The 21,931-nt window shown below is 56.1% G+C and overlaps 1 pseudogene; it reads right to left on the bottom strand.

Moving 5' to 3' along the window:
* LOC138570266 (zinc finger protein 850-like) overlaps window positions 1–18,912 on the bottom strand; it is a 177,673-nt pseudogene extending 158,761 nt beyond the window's left edge.
* Between the last annotated feature and the right edge of the window lie 3,019 nt (window positions 18,913–21,931).

A 21,931-nucleotide genomic window follows, 5' to 3' on the forward strand; every position in this document is an offset into this window, starting at 1 on the left:
CTCTGTCACAGTATATTGCACCTTAGAACTAACAAATGTCAGAATGCTCCCTAGTCCCTTTTGATGTGCCTAAACCCACCCCATGATCAATGATCCCACCTGCATCGAGCCCCCCCGAGTTGCAATGAACCCCCTAAGACCCTAGTGAATAATGATGTTGTTGTAAACTTAGAATTTATAGAGGATAATGATTAGCTCAAAGGAGCCTCAGTAACTATGTTATGTTAGATTTGCTAGGGCCTGCCGTGCTTCATCGTGACCTGACCCTCACCCCACCCAGACACAGGCAGCTGGACCTCGTGGTATGAGCCCTCCCGCCAACTGAACAACCAATCCAGCGGGAGAAACATCATATATTACATATGTATCCAACTGTTTTATCCAATCCTGTGTCTATGTAGTCCCCTATGCAATGATGTCATGTATGACGCGATAGTCTTACTTAAGCTGCCACCTTTGTAATATCATTCTAGGAGACTTTAATCTAGGGTATAACGACCCTAATGACACTCCAGCCGCCTCCTTGGCTAACGCCCTATCTGAGCATGACTTTACTCAAGTCATTACACTACCTACCCACCAGAAAGGTAGAACTATCCATTGGGTCGCAGCCCATAACTGCAATATCACCTGCAAAGCCCCACAACCTCTTGCGTGGACTGACCATTCCCTCATACTATTCAACATTAACCACAACAACCCTAACCCCAAGCAGCGTACCCACGCACCAGCCTGCCCGACTAGAAACAAGCGCAACATCACTGCAGAGACCTTTCCACCACTGATTATCCCCCTCCTAATCACACTCCCAGCCATTGCTGACCTTAACCTCCTAGTCAACACCTATAATGATGCCCTAACTAATGCCATCGATGCCGTTGCCCCACTAAAGCTACGCAAAGGTAAACCTAGAGCTCATCTGAACTCTTTGTACACACCGGAACTCAAAACTCTTAGAAAAAGAAAGCCAAGATGGAAACCCTATGGAAAACCAACCCCTCAGCAGAAAACAAATCCAACCTCATAACCATCTCCTCCCACTACAAGAAAGAGATAATCCGCACCACAAAGGAAGCCTACAATGTTAGAATAAACAATGCACAACCATCTGCTAAAGAACTCTTCACCATTCTGAAGAAATTAGAAAATCCCAACCTTCCGACCGACACTTGCGTGAAAGACAAGCCATGGTGCACCAGCATCCAAAGTGCCCTGGCCAACAAAATCATTGGTCTTCAAATTAAATTAAACGTCTACAACTTTCCAACAGCAACGCCTTCATACCTAGCACATCCACCCCGACCAACAACACTTCCGGCTTCACATTCAAAACGGTCACTATACCCGAAATCCAAAAAATTATAGCATCCCTCAAACCCTCTAACTGCAAAGGGGATAGCTGCCCCCTTCATCTCCAAACTAATAAACCTATCCTTCTCGACTAATTCTGTACCCAACAACCTGAAAAAGTCATGGGTTCTCCCTCTTCTAAAAAGCAATCCCTTGACCCTGCCATTCCCACTAATTACAGACCTATCACCACGGTCCCCTTCCTGCTAAAAATCCTCGACAGAGTTGCCTACCTGCAAATTCAAGACTACTTAGAGTCCAATCAACTGCTAGGCCTACGTCAATCTGGCTTTCATCCTCAACATGGAACAGAAACTGCCCTTGTTGACCTCAAAAGTCAGATTGATGACATCAAGGACAAAACCAAAGCAGCTATCCTACTCCTCCTAGACCTCTCAGCAGCCTTCGAACTGGTTGACCACACAATACTCTGCAACCACCTCTCATCTGCTGCCCACTTCTCCCACTCTGCTGTCATGTCGATACAATCCTTCTTAGCCAACAGAACCATGAGGGTTTTCTCATCGGTGGCTGCAGCAGACCCCATCCCCATCATCTGTGGTGTCCCACAAGGGTCCTGCGTCTCCCACACCCTTTATAACATCTTTACAAAGCCCCTCTTTGATAAGCTGGACCATCTGGGTGTCACCTACACTAACTATGCAGACGACACCCAGATACTCCTCACCATCACTGGCAACTACAATACAGACGCCACCAGGATCAACAAAATCTTTGCCATCATTCAGGCATGGATGGCCACACACGACCTCTGCCTGAATGATAAGACCGAGCTCCTCCTAGTCAGATCCCCCAACAACCTACAGAAATTTAGCCCCGATTATTCCAACTTCATCATAGATGGCAACATCATCCCAGTCGGTAAAAACATGAAAACCTTAGACTTCTACCTTGACGCTAACACCAACCTCTCCAAACAAGTCAACATGACCGCCTCAGCCACTGCCTACACTGGGAAACTAATTAGGGCCTGCAGACATTTTCTATCTACGAATAGCTGCCTCACTCTGGCCAGGGCCCTCATACAATCGAAGCTTGACTATTGCAACAGCCTCTACCTAGGTGCCAACCAAGATATAATCAATAAACCTCAGATCCTACAAAACAATGCGCTGCGAGCAGCACTAAATATTCCCAGGAGAGAGCACATCTCCCACATAAGAATATCTTGCAAATGGCTATCCATTCAACAAAAAATTGACTTAAAAACCCTCTGCCTTACCTACAAATCCCTAAACCACCTAGCCTCCCCATCTCACCAACAAACTCACTCTGAAACCATGTACAAGAATCACTAGATCCTCCAATACTCTCTGCCTCACTGTGCCCAGATTCACCTCCAAAAGAGCTGGTGGCTCAAGTTTCGCTGTCCTTGCCCCTCAACTTTGGAACACCCTGCCGCTGAACATCAAATCGACCAAATCCTTCCAACTGTTCAGGAAATTAGTCATTAGCTGGCTTCTGGAGAAACCAACCCTAAGATAGACTAAGCACATTACTAACTGTATATATTGTACATACCTTAGAAATGTTTAACCGCGCGATCTAACTACCCTGCTTGTATGTATTTTATATTGCATATTACCTCTACAATTGTATAACTGCAAATTCTATATATATTGTACTTATGTAACCTGTCCTTTAAGCACCCATTTACCCCTGGGTCTGGAGCGCTATATAAAAGAAATAAACAAACAAATAAACGAACAAATAATGGAGGGCGTGGCTAACTAGCTAACTAAATTCTGAACTACCAAGACAGGAAGAAGATCTTGGAGTATTTTCGTAAAGGCGGAACAATAGAAATGGCATCCACCAACATCACTGCGTATCCTGACTATACCATGCTGGTGCAGAGACAGCGGTACAGCTATGTGGCGACTAAAAGAAGGCTGCGTACGGCTGGTATCAAGTACATGCTTTTGTACCCTGCGAGGCTGAAAGTCCTGCATAAGAGCAGAGCGCTCTTTTTCGACACCCCTGAGGAAGCGACGTCATGGCTGGATTTGCAGGGCTGCCCGGAGCAAGACGAGGAGCAAGATCGCCAAGAGCACGATAAGTGGAGGGAATGTATCATGAACATGGCAGGGAGTCCTAGGACGAAGTTGTGGAACACTGGTTCGACATTATGTGATTTTTCGGACTCTATTACCCCATTGGTCTGGAATATAGTGCACTAATTGTATAAGTGAGCTGGGTGGCGCTAAGCGTAGCAAATGTAGGACAAACAGGAGCACCAGAACAGAGACTCCTTACCCCCAAGAGTTAGTAGTAAGGCGGCCACTAGGGAGCCTTTATCCTGCTGAGCCGCGAGCACAGGCTTTTGCGGGCGGGATGCCTGAGATCCAGGGATGGAGCTGGGCAACCGTTGGAGAGGGTGTTGTTTGGGGAAGGGAGGGAAGGGGGTGGGAGGGAGGTGGAGGGGTCTGTTGTGTTTATAGGTAGAGGGAGTTTAAGTTGGGGTATGAGCCTATATAGACGAGTTAAGCGACTGAAATGGGACTGCATGGGTGGGGGAGGTGGCAGGAATTGGACACGCTATGGGGGAGCTTAACATAGTAACTTGGAACGTCAGGGGGCTCAATAGTTACCTGAAGAGAAACAAGGTTCTGCTATATCTGCGGAGGCAAAGGATAGATATTGCCCTGTTGCAAGAGACGCACCTGGCGCGAGACAAGATGGAGATGATTAGAAGGAAATGGAAGGGGACTGTGGTGGGTTCTTCATACTCGGCCTATGTCAGGGGAGTGATCGTCTGGGTGGCACCACACGTCCCGTTCCAGCTGTTGCACATGCTGGTGGAGCCGGATGGAAGGATGGTCGTGGTGAGGGGAATAGTGGAAAATAGGGAGATAAGTATTGTAAACACATATGCCCCCACTCAAAATACTGCTGCGTATTTTAAAACGCTGTGTAACAACCTTAGCATGTGTGTGGGGAGTGCGTTGAGCTGGGGGGGACTTTAATTGCGTACTAGATACTAGAGTGGACAGGTCAGATGGGAAAATTGATAAGCCTACGCCGTCGGCTTAAGCGTTACAGACGCTGCTGAATGATTTTGGGCTTGAAGATGTGTGGAGGGCGTGCCACCCTCATGAGAGGCAATATTTGCATTATTCTGCCCCACAGCAACTACATACAAGGCTGGACTATGTCTTTGCCACCCCAGAGATACTGACAGAAATCACGCAGGTTGAATATAAGGCGAGAGTCGTTTCGGGCCACTCGCCTTTGATCGTTGGATGGCAATGTTGCCCCCCGAGAGCAAGAATTCCGACGTGGCGCCTCAGAGCGGAAGCGCTCAGAGACCCCCTCTTTAGGGAGGATATGAGGGAGGAGATTGTAAGTTACTTTGAGACGAACACGGGCAGTGTGGACTCGGCGGGCACGCTGTGGGAGGCCTTCAAAGTTGTAGTTAGGGGAGTGGCTATTGCAAAATCGAAAGGACTGCAGGGAGGGATCCTGGCGGATCTGCGAGAGACCGAGGAAGAACTGGAAAGGGCACTTAAGGGAGAAAATAGTACCAACCTGGACACTGATTTGATATTAAAACTGCAGCAAAAGTGTCCAGGTCACTGGGAAAGACTATGTAACCTTAACTATAGAAAGTATATAGAGAGACAGCATGCGGGAGGAGATAAACCGGGAAGAATCTTGGCTTGGCTATATAAGAGTGAAACCCACAGACACCCGATTAGATCAATAATAAGAGAAGATGGAATTGTGGTGGATACTCAAGAGGGTGTTAATTTGGAGTTCACAAACTATTACGGGCAGCTATATGGGGATGATGGGGAGGATAATCGCGCGATGATAGAGGAAACCCTAGAGGACATAGGATTGCCGCAGATTAGTGCTGAAGAAAGAGAGGAGCTGGACGCGCCAATTACCTTAGAGGAGTTGGGGGAGGTGGTGAGACAGCTGCCAACTAGTAAGACCCCGGGAGCTGATGGACTCCCAAGTGAATTTTACAAGATATTTAAAGATGAGGTTCTCCCACCGTTGTTAGACATGCTGAATGAGGCGTATGAGCTGGGCAGACTGCCAGAGTCACTTAGAGAAGCGATCATAATACCACTTCCCAAACCTAACAAGCCAGGGCATAGCTGTAGTTCTTATAGACCCCTGTCGATGCTGAATCAAGATAGTAAAATTCTGACTGCCGTTTTGGCAAATAGGTTAAGGAAAGTTATAGGCAAATTGATACCCCCGGACCAGACGGGCGATGTCCCTGACAGGAACATATCCCACAATCTTAGGAGGCTCCATAGGGTCATTGAATACGGGAACGAAAGTGAGGACGAACTGGCGGTTGTGTCATTGGATGCAATAAAGGCCTTCGACTCAGTCAAATGGCCATGGTTGTTCGTGTCCCTGGCGGGCTATGGGATGGGTCCAGGATATTTACAGTGGGCCAGGATGTTATATAGTGAACCACTGGCCAGAGTGAAGACTGGAACAGTGATATCGGAGAGTTGGAAACTAGGCAGAGGGACTAGGCAGGGTTGCCCGTGGTCCCCAATGTTATATATTTTAGCCCTGGAACCCGTAGCGATTTATTTAAGGCAGCAATATGACATGATAGGCATCTCTGTGGGAGGTGAACGATACTTGATATCATTATATGCAGATGACATATTATTGTACTTGCGATACCTGGAGGAAAACCTCCAATATGTTCTGGAGGTGATGGGGAAATATGCGGGACTGTCTGGTATAGCGGTGAATCCTCAGAAGTCTAACATGTTCCCATTGGGTGGATATAAAGGGACCCCCCCGAACCAGCTACCGATGCTGCAGGTACCATGGGCGATTAATACATTCCGCTACCTAGGAATAGATATATACCACACAGTGGAGGAAAAGCAAAAGCGCAATACGGAAGTAGCCATTAAGAAAACTGAGAATTGCATGCGGTTCTGGGTTAGGCTGACTTTAGCAATGATGGGACGTAGTGCAATGCTGAAGATGGTGGTCCTGCCTAGACTCCTGCCTTTTTTCGGGAATATCCCGTATATGATACCAAAGAAGTTCTTTAGCAGACTGGCCAGTATGTGTAGGGACTTCCTATGGCATGGCACGCGAAATAGGGTGGCCCTCTGGAAGCTACAGAATTTTTACGAGAAAGGGGGCATAAAGCTGCCTAATTATGAAGTCTATTACGTTGCAAGTCAGCTGCAATACGTGGCAAAATGGCTTTCAGAGGACGAAACCACTGAAACCAGGTTGTTCAGGCGGGATTGTGCCCCATTTTACCTGAAGGAGGTCATGTGGTTTTCTCAGGAAGAGATGAATGGGCGTCCACAGATGATGGTGTTGGGATGGAAGATGAGGCGTAGGGCCTGTCAACTGATGGGGTGCCATGCCTGTGCTCCCCTCAGATACCACTGGTTGCACTGGCGGGTGGGGAAGAGCAGCTAAGGATGATAATCAGGAACCATTGGGAGTTGGTTGGTATAGCGACCATGGGAGATATTTGGCAAGAGGGGACCATAACAGCCTTTGGGGAGTTGGGGGGTGGAAACTGGGCTACATACTGGCCGATATATCACGTACCATAGACTGGTGCGGAAGATTAAGAGAATGTGGCCCGAATCGGTGCTTGATGAAGAACCAGATGCTATTATAGATACAATATATGACATAGCAGAGGGGGGACACGAGATATCCAGAATATATGAGATGATGATGGCCATAGTAGGGAAAGAGATGGTGCAACTGCGACTGGAATGGGAAGAGGAAGTAGGAACCCCGATGGAGGATGGGATGTGGGAGCAAGTCCAAGGCTTTCACAAGAAAGTGTCAAGGACCGCAAGACTTAAACAGTTGCAATTGTACGTTACACATAGGGCGTATCTGACACCTCATAGAATCAAGTTAAAAAATGCGGGAAGGCAGGCATGCCCTAAATGTGATGAGGAAAACACAGATATGGTCCATATGTTCTGGTCATAAGGCGCTTTTGGGGAGAGGTTGCACACAAATTGGCAGAAAAGGGTATCAAGATCGCAGTGGACACTGCGTGGACCTGCTTGTTAGGGGGGTTACCTAGGCCACAGAAACTTAGGCATTTCAGCAAATTGAAGGACCTGGCATATGCGCTTGCGAAGAGGAGAATTGCAATGGGGTGGAAGACATGCCACAAACTACGATGGGAAGTATGGTGGGCGGATTTGCAGAAATGGGCAGAGGCAGAAACTGTGGTATGGCAAGAAACCAGCAGCGTTGGGGGGAGGAGGAGACTGAGACTCTGATGGCTTGGAGGCTCCTGATAGCAGAACTATTTTGGTCAATGCAAGACCCATCAGATCCCATGGGAAGAAATACCCCATCACAGGATGCAGAAACAGAACATTAACAGAAGTAGGCTTGTAGCGGGGGGTGGGATAAGGGATGCAGTGAGCGTGACTTTTAAAAGTGTAATTGAAAAGTTCTTGTATATACTGCAACTTTGGTTTGTATTGTTGGTTTAAAAATTAATAAAATGGTTTAAAAATAAAAAATAAAAAAAATAATGTTTGCCAGAGCGCTCTCGGGCAGCAGAGTTCTCTGGATGCCAAATTTTATATATAGACGACTAACTCTTGCAGCCTGTCCTCCTGGTCTCACTCCCCGCTGGGGTGTGTCATATTCTTTTGTACTTGGGCGTGTAAGTCGGGGAGTGGGCCTACAAAGGCAATAGGCAATTTCTATGCAAGTTAAAAGGATTGGTGGTGGACATTTTCGATAACTGTTCAAGAACAATAGTTGATTTGGTTGTTAACCTGGTAGGTGTTAAAAGGGCTATAATGAGAAGAGATTGGGTAACAACAATCGACAGACTGCGCCGTTACAAGTTGGCTAGAGATTAGTAAACCTAGAGGCTACCTAAAGTAATTTCCTGATTTCAAATGGCGAGCAGAATTTCTGCGCTTCCGTCTAAACCTTATACCAACGGGGGAAATCATGGCTGCGTGGGACACGGGGTGTAAAATAAATGGCGATTGCGTGTTATGTGGTGGAAATGTAAGGCAAAAACCGCAGCACATCTTAATCTCTCTCCTGCGGTTTATAGGTTAAGGTTGTTCTACTTGGAACGTTTAGTAGATATTTGAACAGTCTGGGTTGTATTATGTTGTATAATTGTAAAAATTTACATATGACCTGGGGATAGGTTAGGAACATGTATGTTTTTCTTTTCTGTATACAGAAGGGAAATATGGCTCAGGAGGATAGCTCAGTGGCAATGTGCTCGCCTTGGGAGCAAGACAACATGGAGCACCACAGGTTCGATCCCCGGGTCCGCGCTTAGAAACCTCTGGGTATTAAGCGCGTTATAAATAATCTATCATATCATATCATACATGATCATTATTTTGTCGTGTGCGAAAAGCCGAATTTCATATCACAATAAAAAAAGAACACATTTTGAGGTCTCGCAGCCTCACTGCCCTACCAAGCAACTCATCCAATTTTGGTTGGAGACCCACCCCTTTTCAGCCAAACATGGTGACATTATATATAACTTTCTGCTGCCCACCGTGCATTTTACTCCAATGCTAATCAATGGGAAAAGCTTTTTCATGGTTCAAAATGAGCACACTCAAACGACCAGTGTTTAGGAACGCCGCAAAAAGGAAATGGGCGATAATTCCACATGGGCAGATGTGCAGGAATATAAAAATACCACATCAAAAGCACAAAGGTGTAGAAGATGAGAAGCAACAACTTGTCTGAAGCTCACCAGTTACAGCCCACTCCTGATAGAAGGCACTCAGAGGCTGATAGTAAATGCCTGCCTCCACTGTCAGAGCTCCCCGCGTGAAGGGTTCAGATCCCCCCACATGTAGGGCTCAGATCACCGGGGTGCAGAGCTCAGATCCTCCTGGGTGCAGGGCTCAGATCCCCAGGGGTGCAGAGCTCAGATCCCCGGGGTGCAGGGCTCTGATCCCCCAGGGCGCACGGCTCAGATCCCCTGGGGTGGAGGGTTCAGATCCCCCGGGTGGAGGGTTCAGATCCCCCTGGGGTGCAGGGCTCAGATCCCCCGGGGTGCAGGGCTCAGATCTCCCGGGGTGCAGGGCTCAGATCCCCCTGGGGTGCAGGGCTCAGATCCCCCGGGGTGCAGGGCTCAGATCTCCCGGGATGCAGGGCTCAGATCCCCCTGGGGTGCAGAGCTCAGATCCCCGGGGTGCAGGGCTCTGATCCCCCAGGGCGCACGGCTCAGATCCCCTGGGGTGGAGGGTTCAGATCCCCCTGGGGTGCAGGGCTCAGATCCCCCGGGGTGCAGGGCTCAGATCTCCCGGGGTGCAAGGCTCAGATCCCCCTGGGGTGCAGGGCTCAGATCCCCTGGGGTGCAGGGTTCAGATCTCCCGGGGTGCAGGGCTCAGATCCCCCGGGGTGCAGGGTTCAGATCTCTCGGGGTGCAGGGCTCAGATCCCCCTGGGGTGCAGGGCTCAGATCCCCCTGGGGTGGAGGGCTCAGATCCCCTGGGTGCAGGGCTCAGATCCCCCGGGGTGCAGGGTTCAGATCCCCCGGGTGGAGGGTTCAGATCCCCAGGGTGCAGGGCTCCGATCCCCCTGGGGTGCAGGGCTCAGATCCCCCGGGGTGCAGGGTTCAGATCTCCCGGGGTGCAGGGCTCAGATCCCCCGGGGTGCAGGGTTCAGATCCCCCGGGTGGAGGGTTCAGATCCCCAGGGTGCAGGGCTCAGATCCCCCTGGGGTGCAGGGCTCAGATCCCCCGGGGTGCAGGGTTCAGATCTCCCGGGGTGCAGGGCTCAGATCCCCCGGGGTGCAGGGTTCAGATCTCCCGGAGTGCAGGGCTCAGATCCCCCTGGGGTGCAGGGCTCAGATCCCCCGGGGTGCAGGGTTCGGATCTCCCGGGGTGCAGGGCTCAGATCCCCCTGGGGTGCAGGGCTCAGATCTTCCGGGTTGCAGGGCTTCAATCCCACTGGGTTGCAGGGCTCAGATCCCCCTGGGGTGCAGGGCACAGATCCCAAGGGTGCGGGGCTCAGATCCCCCTGGGGTGGAGGGCTCAGATGCCTCAGGGTGCAGGGCTCAGATCCCCCGGGGTGCAGGGTTCAGATCCCCTGTGTGCAGGGCTCAGATCACCCTGGGGGGGAGGGCTCAGATGCCTCAGGGTGCAGGGCTCAGATCCCCCGGGGTGCAGGGTTCAGATCTCCTGGGGTGCAGGGCTCAGATCCCCCGTGTTGCAGGGCACAGATGTGCAGGACTCAGATCCCCAGGGTGCAGGGCTCAGATCCCCTGGGTGCAGGGCTCAGATCCCACTGGGGTGGGGGGCTCAGATGCCTCAGGGTGCAGGGCTCAGATCCCCCGGGGTGCAGGGTTCAGATCTCCCGGGGTGCAGGGCTCAGATCCCCCTGGGGTGCAGGGCTCAGATCCCCCTGGGGTGCAGGGTTCAGATCCCCCGGGGCGCAGGGCTCAGATCCCCTGGGGTGCAGGGCTCAGATCCCCAGGGTGCAGGGCTCAGATCCCCCTGGAGTGGAGGGCTCAGATCCCTCAGCGTGCAGGGCTCAGATCCCCCTGGGGTGGAGGGCTCAGATCCCCAGGGTGCAGGGCTCAGATCCCCCGGGGTGCAGGGCTCAGATCCCCCTGGAGTGGAGGGCTCAGATCCCTCAGCGTGCAGGGCTCAGATCCCCCTGGGGTGCAGGGCTCAGATCCCCCAGGGTGCAGGGTTCAGATCCCCCTGGGGTGGAGGGCTCAGATCCCCCTGGGGTGGAGGGCTCAGATCCCCCAGGGTGCAGGGCTCAGATCCCCCTGGGGTGGAGGGCTCAGATCCCCTGGGTGCAGGGCTCAGATCCCCCGGGGTGCAGAGCTCAGATCCCCTCAGGTGCAGGGCTCGGATCCCCAGGGTGCAGGACTAAGATCCCCCAGGGTGCAGGGCTGAGATCCCCCAGGGTGCAGGGCTCAGATCCCCCGGGTTGCAGGGTTCAGATGTGCAGGGCTCAGATCCCCCGGGTTGCAGGGCTCAGATCCCCCTGGGGTGCAGGGCTCAGATCCCCAGGGTGCAGGGCTCAGATCCCCCAGGGTGCAGGGTTCAGATCCCCCTGGGGTGGAGGGCTCAGATCCCTCAGGGTACAGGGGTCAGATCCACCAGGGTGCAGGGCTCAGATCTTCCGGGGTGCAGAGCTCAGATCCCCCAGGGTGCAGAGCTCAGATCCCCCAGGGTGCAGAGCTCAGATCCCCCGGGGTGCATGGCTCAGATCCCCCGGGTGCAGGGCTCAGATCCCCCGGGGTGGAGGGTCAGATCCCCCTGAGGTGCAGGGCTCAGATCCCCAGGGTGCAGGGCTCAGATCCCCCGGGGTGCAGGGTTCAGATCTCCCTGGGTGCAGGGCTCAGATCCCCCAGGGTGCAGGGCTCAGATCCCCCAGGGTGCAGGGTTCAGATCCCCTGGGGTGCAGGGCTCAGATCCCCCTGGGGTGCATGGTTCAGATCCCCCGGGGCGCAGGGCTCAGATCCCCCTGGGGTGCAGGGCTCATATCCCCAGGGTGCAGGGCTCAGATCCCCCTGGGGTGCAGGGCTCAGATCCCCAGCGTGCATGGCTCAGATCCCCCTGGAGTGGAGGGCTCAGATCCCTCAGCGTGCAGGGTTCAGATCCGCCTGGGGTGGAGGGCTCAGATCCCCTGGGTGCAGGGCTCAGATCCCCCGGGGTGCAGGGCTCAGATCCCCCTGGAGTGGAGGGCTCAGATCCCACAGCGTGCAGGGCTCAGATCCCCCTGGGGTGCAGGGCTCAGATCCCCAGGGTGCAGGGCTCAGATCCCCCAGGGTGCAGGGTTCAGATCCCCCTGGGGTGGAGGGCTCAGATCCCCCTGGGGTGGAGGGCTCAGATCCCCAGGGTGCAGGGCTCAGATCCCCCGGGGTGCAGGGTTCAGATCTCCCGGGGTGCAGGGCTCAGATCCCCCTGGGGTGCAGGGCTCAGATCCCCCTGGGGTGCAGGGCTCAGATCCCCCGGGGTGCAGGGCTCAGATCTCCCGGGGTGCAGGGCTCAGATCCCCCTGGGGTGCAGGGCTCAGATCCCCCGGGGTGCAGGGCTCAGATCCCCCGGGGTGCAGGGTTCAGATCTCCCGGGGTGCAGGGCTCAGATCCCCCGGGGTGCAGGGTTCAGATCTCTCGGGGTGCAGGGCTCAGATCCCCCTGGGGTGCAGGGCTCAGATCCCCCTGGGGTGGAGGGCTCAGATCCCCTGGGTGCAGGGCTCAGATCCCCCTGGGTGCAGGGTTCAGATCCCCCGGGTGGAGGGTTCAGATCCCCAGGGTGCAGGGCTCAGATCCCCCTGGGGTGCAGGGCTCAGATCCCCCGGGGTGCAGGGTTCAGATCTCCCGGGGTGCAGGGCTCAGATCCCCCGGGGTGCAGGGTTCAGATCCCCCGGGTGGAGGGTTTAAATCCCCAGGGTGCAGGGCTCAGATCCCCCTGGGGTGCAGGGCTCAGATCCCCCGGGGTGCAGGGTTCAGATCTCCCGGGGTGCAGGGCTCAGATCCCCCGGGGTGCAGGGTTCAGATCTCCCGGAGTGCAGGGCTCAGATCCCCCTGGGGTGCAGGGCTCAGATCCCCCGGGGTGCAGGGTTCGGATCTCCCGGGGTGCAGGGCTCAGATCCCCCTGGGGTGCAGGGCTCAGATCTTCCGGGTTGCAGGGCTCAAATCCCACTGGGTTGCAGGGCTCAGATCCCCCTGGGGTGCAGGGCACAGATCCCCCTGGGGTGCAGGGCACAGATCCCCCTGGGGTGGAGGGCTCAGATGCCTCAGGGTGCAGGGCTCAGATCCCCCGGGGTGCAGGGTTCAGATCCCCTGGGTGCAGGGCTCAGATCACCCTGGGGGGGAAGGGCTCAGATGCCTCAGGGTGCAGGGCTCAGATCCCCCGGGGTGCAGGGTTCAGATCTCCTGGGGTGCAGGGCTCAGATCCCCCGTGTTGCAGGGCACAGATGTGCAGGACTCAGATCCCCAGGGTGCAGGGCTCAGATCCCCTGGGCGCAGGGCTCAGATCCCACTGGGGTGCAGGGCTCAGATGCCTCAGGGTGCAGGGCTCAGATCCCCCGGGGTGCAGGGTTCAGATCTCCCGGGGTGCAGGGCTCAGATCCCCCTGGGGTGCAGGGCTCAGATCCCCCTGGGGTGCAGGGTTCAGATCCCCCGGGGCGCAGGGCTCAGATCCCCCTGGGGTGCAGGGCTCAGATCCCCAGGGTGCAGGGCTCAGATCCCCCTGGAGTGGAGGGCTCAGATCCCTCAGCGTGCAGGGCTCAGATCCCCCTGGGGTGGAGGGCTCAGATCCCCAGGGTGCAGGGCTCAGATCCCCCGGGGTGCAGGGCTCAGATCCCCCTGGAGTGGAGGGCTCAGATCCCTCAGCGTGCAGGGCTCAGATCCCCCTGGGGTGCAGGGCTCAGATCCCCCAGGGTGCAGGGTTCAGATCCCCCTGGGGTGGAGGGCTCAGATCCCCCTGGGGTGGAGGGCTCAGATCCCCCAGGGTGCAGGGCTCAGATCCCCCTGGGGTGGAGGGCTCAGATCCCCTGGGTGCAGGGCTCAGATCCCCCGGGGTGCAGAGCTCAGATCCCCTCAGGTGCAGGGCTCAGATCCCCAGGGTGCAGGGCTAAGATCCCCCAGGGTGCAGGGCTGAGATCCCCCAGGGTGCAGGGCTCAGATCCCCCGGGTTGCAGGGTTCAGATGTGCAGGGCTCAGATCCCCCGGGTTGCAGGGCTCAGATCCCCCTGGGGTGCAGGGCTCAGATCCCCAGGGTGCAGGGCTCAGATCCCCCAGGGTGCAGGGTTCAGATCCCCCTGGGGTGGAGGGCTCAGATCCCTCAGGGTACAGGGGTCAGATCCACCAGGGTGCAGGGCTCAGATCTTCCGGGGTGCAGAGCTCAGATCCCCCAGGGTGCAGAGCTCAGATCCCCCAGGGTGCAGAGCTCAGATCCCCCGGGGTGCATGGCTCAGATCCCCCGGGTGCAGGGCTCAGATCCCCAGGGTGCAGGGCTCAGATCCCCCGGGGTGGAGGGTCAGATCCCCCTGAGGTGCAGGGCTCAGATCCCCAGGGTGCAGGGCTCAGATCCCCCGGGGTGCAGGGCTCAGATCTCCCTGGGTGCAGGGCTCAGATCCCCCAGGGTGCAGGGCTCAGATCCCCCAGGGTGCAGGGTTCAGATCCCCTGGGGTGCAGGGCTCAGATCCCCCTGGGGTGCAGGGTTCAGATCCCCCGGGGCGCAGGGCTCAGATCCCCCTGGGGTGCAGGGCTCAGATCCCCAGGGTGCAGGGCTCAGATCCCCCTGGGGTGCAGGGCTCAGATCCCCAGCGTGCATGGCTCAGATCCCCCTGGAGTGGAGGGCTCAGATCCCTCAGCGTGCAGGGTTCAGATCCGCCTGGGGTGGAGGGCTCAGATCCCCTGGGTGCAGGGCTCAGATCCCCCGGGGTGCAGGGCTCAGATCCCCCTGGAGTGGAGGGCTCAGATCCCTCAGCGTGCAGGGCTCAGATCCCCCTGGGGTGCAGGGCTCAGATCCCCAGGGTGCAGGGCTCAGATCCCCCAGGGTGCAGGGTTCAGATCCCCCTGGGGTGGAGGGCTCAGATCCCACTGGGGTGGAGGGCTCAGATCCCCAGGGTGCAGGGCTCAGATCCCCCGGGGTGCAGGGTTCAGATCTCCCGGGGTGCAGGGCTCAGATCCCCCTGGGGTGCAGGGCTCAGATCCCCCTGGGGTGCAGGGTTCAGATCCCCAGGGGCGCAGAGCTCAGATCTCCCTGGGGTGCAGGGCTCAGATCCCCAGGGTGCAGGGCTCAGATACCCCTGGAGTGGAGGGCTCAGATCCCTCAGCGTGCAGGGCTCAGATCCCCCGGGGTGCAGGGCTCAGATCCCCCTGGGGTGCAGGGCTCAGATCCCCAGGGTGCAGGGCTCAGATCCCCCAGGGTGCAGGGTTCAGATCCCCCTGGGGTGGAGGGCTCAGATCCCCCTGGGGTGGAGGGCTCAGATCCCCAGGGTGCAGGGCTCAGATCCCCCTGGGGTGGAGGGCTCAGATCCCCTGGGTGCAGGGCTCAGATCCCCCAGGGTGCAGGGTTCAGATCCCCCTGGGGTGCAGAGCTCAGATTCCCTCAGGTGCAGGGCTCAGATCCCCAGGGTGCAGGGCTAAGATCCCCCAGGGTGCAGGGCTGAGATCCCCCAGGGTGCAGGGCTCAGATCCCCAGGGTTGCAGGGCCCAGATGTGCAGGGCTCAGATCCCCCGGGTTGCAGGGCTCAGATCCCCCTGGGGTGCAGGGCTCAGATCCCCAGGGTGCAGGGCTCAGATCCCCCAGGGTGCAGGGTTCAGATCCCCCTGGGGTGGAGGGCTCAGATCGCTCAGGGTACAGGGGTCAGATCCACCAGGGTGCAGGGCTCAGATCCCCAGGGTGCAGGGCTCACATCTTCCGGGGTGCAGAGCTCAGATCCCCCAGGGTGCAGAGCTCAGATCCCCAGGGTGCAGGGCTCAGATCCCCCGGGGTGGAGGGTCAGATCCCCCTGGGGTGCAGGGCTCAGATCCCCAGGGTGCAGGGCTCAGATCCCCCGGGGTGCAGGGTTCAGATCTCCCTGGGTGCAGGGCTCAGATCCCCCAGGGTGCAGAGCTCAGATCCCCCAGGGTGCAGGGTTCAGATCCCCTGGGGTGCAGGGCTCAGATCCCCCGGGTGCAGAGCTCAGATCCCCCCGGGTGCAGGGCTGAGATCCCCAGGATGCAGGGCTAAGATCCCCCAGGGTGCAGGGCTGAGATCCCCTGGGTGCAGGGCTCAGATCCCCCAGGGTGCAGAGCTCAGATCCCCCATCGTGCAGGGCCAAGATCCCCTGGGGTGCAGGGCTCAGATTCCCCAGGGTGCAGAGCTCAGATTCCCTGGGTGCAGGGCTCAGATCCCCCAGGGTGCAGGGCTCAGATCCCCCAGGGTGCAGAGCTCACATCCCCCGGGTGGAGGGCTCAGATCCCCTTGGATGCAGGGCTCAGATCCTTCAGGGTGCAGAGCTCAGATACCCCAGAGTGCAGGGCTCAGATCCCCAGGGTGCAGGGCTCAGATCCCCCGGGGTGCAGAGCTCAGATACCCCAGAGTGCAGGGCTCAGATCCCCAGGGTGCAGGGCTCAGATCCCCCAAGGTGCAGAGCTCAGATACCCCAGAGTGCAGGGCTCAGATCCCCAGGGTGCAGGGCTCAGATCCCCCGGGGTGCACGGCTCAGATCCTCCTGGGGTGCAGGGCTCTGATCCCCTGGGTGCAGGGCTCAGATCCCCCAGGGTGCAGAGCTCAGATCCCCCAGGGTGCAGAGCTCAGATCCCCCGGGTGCAGGGCTCTGATCCCCAGGGTGCAGGGCTCAGATCCCCCGGGGTGCAGGGCTCAGATCCCCCTGGGGTGGAGGTCTCAGATCCCCTGGGTGCAGGGCTCAGATCCCCCAGGGTGCAGAGCTCAGATCCCCCAGGGTGCAAAGCTCAGATCCCCCAGGTGCAGGGCTCAGATCCCCAGGGCGCAGGGCTCAGATCCCCAGGGCGCAGGGCTCAGATCCCCAGGGCGCAGGGCTCAGATCCCCCTTGGGTCCAGGGCTCAGATCCCCCTGGGGTGGAGGACTCAGATCCCCCTGGATGCAGGAGTCAGATCCCCCAGGGTGCAGGGCTCATATCCCCTGGATGCAGGAGTCAGATCCCCCAGGGTGCAGAGCTCAGATCCCTCAGAGTGCAGGGCTCAGATCTCCAGGGTGCAGGGCTCAGATCCTCAGGGGTACACGGCTCAGATCCTCCTGGGGTGCAGGGCTCAGATCCCACGGGGTGCAGTGCTCAGAACCCTCAGGGTACAGGGGTCAGATCCCCAGGGTACAGGGGGCAGATCCCCAGGGTGCAGGGCTCAGATCCCCAGGGTGCACGGCTCAGATCCCTCAGGGTACAGGGGTCAGATCCCCAGGGTGCAGGGCTCAGAACCCCAGGGTGCAGGGCTCAGATCCCCCGGGGTGGAGGGCTCAGATCCCCCAGGGTGCAGGGCTCAGATCCCCAGGGAGCAGATCTCAGATCCCCGGGGTGGAGGGCTCAGATCCCCCAGAGTGCAGGGCTCAGATCCCCAGGGTGCAGATCTCAGATCCCCCAGGGTGCAGAGCTCAGATCCCCTTAGTGCAGGGCTCAGATCCCCTGGGCGGAGGGCTCAGATCCCCCAAGGTGCAGAGCTCAGATCCCTCAGAGTGCAGGGCTCAGATCCCCAGGGTGCAGGGCTCAGATCCTCAGGGGTGCACGGCTCAGATCCTCCTGGGGTGCAGGGCTCAGATCCCCCTTGGGTGGAGGGCTCACATCCCCCTGGATGCAGGGCTCAGATCCCCCGGGTGCAGGGCTCAGATCCCCTTGGATGCAGGAGTCAGATCCCCGGGGTGGAGGGCTCAGATGCCCCTGGATGCAGGAGTAAGATCCCCCAGGGTGCAGAGCTCAGATCCCCCAGGGTGCAGAGCTCAGATCCCCTGGGGGCAGGGCTCAGATCCCCCGGGTGCAGGGCTCAGATCCCCCGGGATGCAGGAGTCAGATCCCCAGGGTGCAGGGCTCAGATCCCCCTGGGGTGGAGGGATCAGATCCCCTGGGTGCAGAGCTCATATCCCCTGGGTGCAGGGCTCAGATCCCCTGGGCGCAGGGCTCAGGTCCCCCAAGGTGCAGAGCTCAGATCCCTCAGAGTGCAGGGCTCAGATCCCCCTGGATGCAGGAGTCAGATCCCCAGGGTGCAGGGCTCAGATCCCCCGGGTGCAGGGCTCAGATCCCCCGGGATGCAGGAGTCAGATCCCCCGGGTGCAGGGCTCAGATCCTCCTGGGGTGGAGGGCTCAGATCCCCCTGGATGCAGGGCTCAGATCCCCCTGGATGCAGGAGTCAGATCCCCAGGGTGCAGGGCTCAGATCCCCCGGGTGCAGGGCTCAGATCCCCAGGGTGCAGGGCTCTGATCCCCCGGGGTGCAGGGCTCAGATCCCCCGGGTGCAGGGCTCAGATCCCCCTGGATGCAGGAGTCAGATCCCCCGGGTGCAGGGTTCAGATCTTCAGGGGTGCAGGGCTCAGATCCTCCTGGGGTGGAGGGCTCAGATCCCCCTGGATGCAGGAGTCAGATCCCCAGGGTGCAGGGTTCAGATCTTCAGGGGTGCAGGGCTCAGATCCTCCTGGGGTGGAGGGCTCAGATCCCCCTGGATGCAGGGCTCAGATCCCCCGGTTGCAGGGCTCAGATCCCCCTGGATGCAGGAGTCAGATCCCCCAGAGTGCAGGGCTCAGATCCCCCGGGTGCAGGGCTCAGATCCCCCTGGGGTGCAGGGCTCAGATCCCCAGGGTGCAGGGCTCAGATCCCCCGGGGGCCTGATGGTGGTGTACACGTCCATCGATATCAGCAGTGGTGACACGTTCAGTGAGCCCCACACAGCAGCCACACACATGCCACCTGCTCACGTGCACCATGTGCACGGGCTGCTGCGATGCATTGCCCTCTGGGGCTGCGCAGAGCCACGCATCCGATGACACCTACCGCAGCGGGGCGCTGTGCAGACCTCACCGGGCCTCAGCTTCCTGCAGCCCGGACAGAAGAAGAAGCTTCAGGACCGCGACATGGAGAAGGAACCGGACATGGGGAATAACCCCCTAGTGGCCGGCCTCCAGGATTGGGGAATACCCGATCCTGCAAACACGGGGCAGGAAATGGGGAGTAACGCTCTTTCACAGCCTCCTCATTCCAGAATGAAGACACACCCTGCATATTATCAGTGCAGTGTCAGCTCCTGGAAGCAACATCCCGCACGTTATCAGTGCAGTGTCAGCTCCTGGAAGAAACATCCCGCATATTATCAGTGCAGTGTCAGCTCCTGTAAGAAACAGCCCGCATGTTATCAGTGCAGTGTCAGCTCCTGGAAGAAACATCCCGCACGTTATCAGTGCAGTGTCAGCTCCTGGAAGAAACATCCCGCATGTTATCAGTGCAGTGTCAGCTCCTGGAAGAAACATCCTGCACGTTATCAGTGCAGTGTCAGCTCCTGGAAGAAACATCCCGCATATTATCAGTGCAGTGTCAGCTCCTGCATATTATCAGTGCAGTGCCAGCTCCTATAAGAAACATCCCGCACATTATCAGTGAAGTGTCAGCTCCTGGAAGAAACATCCTGCATATTATCAGTGCAGTGTCAGCTCCTATAAGAAACATCCCGCACATTATCAGTGCAGTGTCAGCTCCTGTAAGAAACAGCCCGCATATTATCAGTGCAGTGTCAGCTCCTGTAAGAAACAGCCCGCATATTATCAGTGCAGTGTCAGCTCCTGGAAGAAACATCCTGCATATTATCAGTGCAGTGTCAGCTCCTGTAAGAAACATCCCGCATATTATCAGTGCAGTGTCAGCTCCTGTAAGAAACAGCCCGCATATTATCAGTGCAGTGTCAACTCCTGGAAGAAACATCCTGCATATTATCAGTGCAGTGCCAGCCTCTATAAGAAACATCCCGCATATTATCAGTGTAGTGTCAACCTCTATAAGAAACATCCCACATATTATCAGTGTAGTGTCAGCTCCTGTAGGGAACATCCTGCACGTCATCAGTGCAGTGTCAGCTCCTGTAAGAAACATCCTGCATATTATCAGTGCAGTATCAGCTCCTAGAAGAAACCTCAATATTATCAGTGTATACTTGCGAACATTCTGTGACCAAAAAGATGTAGGATTTTTCAAGTTTTCAAAAATAATACTTAACAATGAAATCACAGGAAATTACAAAACATACATTGTTTTCACCACTGGAGTATTTTAAAATGCACGACACATGAAGCAGCACAACATGAAATGATGCTCAAATGTTTAAAATGTATAACTGTGAATGGTAAATTAACACCAAATTAAATTATCTAACTTCACAGAAAATAATTACAGAGAGCTAGTAGGCAACGTTTGCCACTGCTCTGTAGCAGAAGCTCAGGCAGTACATATTTATTCCTGCAGTGCAGATTGAACACCGAACAACATGGAGACTGATGCCCCCCTCAGTCTGGTAGGCAGATGCTGTGAGATGGTGGTACGCGATGCCACTTGCCTTCACTGGTGGCTCACCTAAGGTTTTTCCGGACAGTGGTGCAGGGCAGAGTCATGTAGCTGTCAGGTCAGTGGATTGATCTGAGCCCATCGCTCATATGTATCACTTAACCACCCACCGCACAGATGAACTGCCTTAGAGTCACATAAACTACCTGCCACTGTAAAAAGCAGTAGGATCTGTCACCCAAATCTGTAGGCGGTAGAACTGCTTAAAAAGCAGTAGCCTACTGCCTAAATCAGTAGGGTTGGCAAGTATGGCAGTGTAGTGTCAGCTCCTGTAAGAAACCTCCTGCATATTATCAGTGTAGTGTCAGCTCCTGTAAGAAATAGCCCGCATATTATCAGTGTAGTGTCAGCTCCTGTAAGAAACAGCCTGCATATCAGTGTAGTGTCAGCTCCTGTAGGAAACATCCCACATATTATCAGTGTAGTGTCAGCTCCTGTAAGAAACAACCTGCATATCAGTGTAGTGTCAGCACCTGTAATAACAAAGCTCTCAACCATTTGTGTCACAAAGGCGGGTGAAAACACCCGATTTTAATTTTGGCGGGTGAGAGGCCCATTGAAACGAATGGGCGTGCTGGAGGCTTGGCGGGTGAGTCAGCTGTTTACAAGGCGGGTGACACCCGCCAAAAGCGTGTGAGTTGAGAGCTATGTAATAAACATCCCGCATATTATCAGTGAAGTGTCAGCTCCTGTAAGAAACAGCCTGCATATCAGTGCAGTGTCAGCTCCTGTAGGAAACATCCAGCATATTATCAGTGCAGTGTCAGCTCCTGTAAGAAACAACCTGCATATTATCAGTGCAGTGTCAGCTTCTGTAGGAAACATCCAGCATATTATCAGTGCAGTGTCAGCTCCTGTAAGAAACATCTATAAAGACTGGAGGGGGGTGTCTGTACTTCTGCTCTCTCTCTCTGCATGGTAGAGGAGAGGCACAGAGGACCTCAGCTAAGATTCTCTATAGGTTAGCGCTGGTCGAGCAATCAAGGACTAGCTCATCAGGAAGTGATGCAGGCTGGTTCTTTAGTACAGTATAGTCCCAAGCCCCCACACACTGGGCCTCATTACGAGTTTGGAGGCAGCCATGGTGCTAATAGTACCATGGCTGCCTCCAAACCCATGTCCTGGTCAGGTAGTCTGTACCTGATCATTCCAACCTTGGAGGACTCAGTAAGTCCCCATTCTGAAAACCATTCCCCATTCCCATTCGAGCCCCCATAGGGCTCAATGGGAATGGGGAAGGAGCTAATAATGGGCCACAAATAGTGGGCCAGTTATTAGCTCCCTGGTCCCTTAGCCATAGCTCTCAACTCACACGCTTTTGGCGGGTGTCACCCGCCTTGTAAAGGGCTGACTCACCCGCCAACCCTCCTGCACGCCCATTCATTCCAATGGGCGTCTCACCCGCCAAAAACAAAATCGGGTGATTTCACCCGCCTTTGCACTAGAAATGGTTGAGAGCTATGCCTTAGCGGATCCCGCTAAGTGCGGCTGGTAAAACCAGCTGGCCTCGGAATGCAACGGCACCGGCATCCTTACCGGTGCCATTAACCCCTTACCGCC

Source organism: Ambystoma mexicanum, chromosome 2q, assembly GCF_040938575.1.
Source record: "Ambystoma mexicanum isolate Mex_15411 chromosome 2q, UKY_AmexF1_1, whole genome shotgun sequence".
NCBI lineage: Eukaryota > Metazoa > Chordata > Amphibia > Caudata > Ambystomatidae > Ambystoma > Ambystoma mexicanum.